The sequence below is a fragment of the Arachis ipaensis genome, chromosome B7 (assembly GCF_059453495.1).
Source record: "Arachis ipaensis isolate K30076 ecotype BB chromosome B7, ASM5945349v1, whole genome shotgun sequence".
Classification (NCBI taxonomy): Eukaryota; Viridiplantae; Streptophyta; class Magnoliopsida; order Fabales; family Fabaceae; genus Arachis; species Arachis ipaensis.
This window is the reverse complement of record NC_142442.1, coordinates 104,487,244-104,490,213: the sequence shown is the minus strand read 5'-3', so window position 1 is coordinate 104,490,213 and position 2,970 is coordinate 104,487,244. Positions and strand designations below refer to the sequence as shown.

Here is a 2,970-nt window from a genome sequence, read left to right as displayed (position 1 = left end):
CAACTCTGGGCGTTCAGCACCAGGTTGGTGCCCATTTTGGGCGTTCAACGCCCATTTGTTGCCCATTTCTGGCGTTGAACACCAGAACCATGCTTGTTCTGGGCGTTCAGCGCCAGCTCCTCTCCAAGGTGCAATTCTGGCGTTCAGCGCCCAGATGATGCCCATTTTGGGCGTTCAGCGCCCAGATACTGCCCATTTTGGGCGTTCAGCGCCAGAACCATGCTCTGTTCTGGCGTTGAACGCCAGGCAGGTGCTTCTTCTAGGGTGTGATTTTTCTTCCGCTGTTTTGATTCTGTTTCTAAATTTTTCGTTTATTTTGTGACTCCACATGATCATGAACCTAAGAAAACATGAAAACAAAAATAAAATTAGATAGATAAACATTGGGTTGCCTCCCAACAAGTGCTTCTTTAATGTCAATAGCTTGACAGTGGGCTCTCATGGAGCCTCACAGATGTGCAGAGCTTTGTTGAGACCTCCCAACACCAAACGTAGAGTTTGGATATGGGGGTTTGACACCAAACTTAGAGTTTGGTTGTGGACTCCCAACACCAAACTTAGAGTTTGACTGTGGGGGCTTTGGTTGACTCTGCTTTGAGAGAAGCTTTTTCTGCTTCCTCTCCATGGATGCAGAGAGAGATCCTTGAGTTGTAAACACAAGGTTGTCCTTATTTAATTGAAGGATCAATTCTCCTCTGTCCACATCAATCACAGCTCTTGCTGTGGCTAGGAAAGTTCTTCCTAGGATGATGGATTCATCCTCTTCCTTTCCAGTATCCAGGACTATGAAATCAGCAGGGATGTAAAGGCCTTCAACCTTTACTAACACGTCCTATACTTGTCCATAAGCCTATTTTCTTGAATTGTCTGCCATCTCTAATGAGATTTTAGCAGCTTGCACCACATAGATTCCCAGTTTCTCTATTACAGAGAGGGGCATGAGGTTTATTCCTGAACCAAGGTCACACAGAGCCTTAAAGATCATGATGCCTATGGTACAAGGTATTATGAACTTTCCAGGATCCTGTCTCTTCTGAGGTAATGTCAGTTGATCCAGATCACTTAGTTTATTGGTGAACAAGGGAGGTTCATCTTCCCAAGTTTCAATACCAAATAATTTGGCATTTAGATTCATGATTGCACCAAGGAACTTGGCAGCTTGCTCTTCAGTAACATCCTCATTCTCTTCAGAAGAGGAATACTCATCAGAGCTCATGAATGGCATAAGGAGGTTCAATGGAATCTCTATGGTCTCTAGATGAGTCTCAGATTCCTTACGTTCCTCAGAGGGAAGCTCCTTATTGATCACTGGCGTCCCAGGATCCTCCTTGGGATTCATGTCCTTCTCCTCTCTTGTGGGTTCGGCCATGGTAATTAATTCAATGGCCTTGCACTCTCCTTTTGGATTCTCTTCTGTATTGCTTGGGAGAGTACTAGGAGGGATTTCAGTGATCCTTTTACTCAGCTGGCCCACTTGTGCTTCCAAATTTCTAATGGAAGACCTTGTTTCATTCATGAAACTCACAGTGGCCTTAGATAGATTAGAGACTAAATTTGCTAAGCTAGATGGATTCTGCTCAGAATTCTCTGTCTGTTGCTGAGTGGATGATGGAAAAGGCTTGCTATTGCTAAACCTGTTTCTTCCACCATTATTAAAGCCTTGTTGAGGCATTTGATCCTTCCATGAGAGATTCGGGTGATTTCTCCATGATGGATTGTAGGTGTTTCCATATGGTTCGCCCATGTATTTTAACTCTGCTATTGCAGGGTTCTCAGGATCATAAGCTTCTTCCTCATAAGAAGCCTTTTCAGTACTGTTAGATGCAGCTTGCATTCTAGTCAGACTCTGAGAAATCATATTGACTTGCTGAGTCAAGATTTTATTCTGAGCCAGTATGGCATTCAGAGTATCAATTTCAAGAACTCCCTTCTTCATAGGCGTCCCATTACTCATAGGATTCCTCTCAGAAGTGTATATAAACTGGTTATTAGCAACCATGTCAATGAGTTCTTGAGCTTCTGCAGGCGTTTTCTTTAGGTGAATGGATCCACCTGCAGAAGTATCCAATGACATCTTTGATAGCTCAGATAAACCATCATAGAATATATCCAGGATGGTCCATTCTGAAAGCATGTCAGAAGGACACTTTTTGGTCAGCTGCTTGTATCTTTCCCAGGCTTCATAGAGGGATTCACCTTCTTTCTGTCTGAAGGTTTGAACATCAGCTCTAAGCTTGCTCAGCTTTTGAGGAGGAAAGAACTTGGCTAAGAAAGCCGTGACCAGCTTATCCCAAGAGTTCAGGCTGTCTTTGGGTTGAGAGTCCAACCATATTCTAGCTCTGTCTCTTACAGCAAAAGGGAAAAGCATGAGCCTGTAGACTTCAGGATCTACTCCATTAATCTTAACAGTATCACAGATCTGCAAGAATTCAGTTAAGAACTGAAAAGGATCTTCAGATGGAAGTCCATGAAACTTGCAGTTCTGCTGCATCAGAGAAACTAGCTGAGGTTTCAGCTCAAAGTTGTTTGCTCCAATGGTAGGGATGGAGATGCTTCTTCCATGTAAATTGGAATTTGGTGCAGTAAAGTCACCAAGCATTCTCCTTGCATTATTATTATTTTCGGCTGCCATCTCCTCTTCTTGTTCGAAAATTTCTGAAAGGTTATCTCTGGATTGTTGTAATTTAGCTTCTCTTAATTTTCTCTTCAGAGTCCTTTTAGGTTCTGGATCTACTTCAACAAGAATGTTCTTGTCCTTGCTCCTGCTCATATGACAAAGAAGAGGGCACAAAAAAATAATAATAATAACAGGGATCCTTTATACCACAGTATAGAGGTCCTTATGTAAGTGGAAGAAAGGAAGGGGACAAAGAATGTAATGTAAAGAAAGAAACATAAGGGTGAGGAGAGCAGAGATGTGAGATGAGGAGATGTTAGTAGATGAATAAATAATTAGAATGAGAGAGGGAT

General features: G+C 42.5%; 1 non-coding gene across 1 annotated transcript; it reads left to right on the top strand.

Annotated features, from left to right (window-relative positions):
* Positions 1 to 2,128: 2,128 nt before the first annotated feature.
* Positions 2,129 to 2,236, top strand: LOC148553599 (small nucleolar RNA R71). The gene has a single exon (XR_015893545.1). It is a non-coding gene; the product is annotated as a small nucleolar RNA R71 (small nucleolar RNA).
* The last annotated feature ends 734 nt before the right edge of the window (positions 2,237 to 2,970 follow it).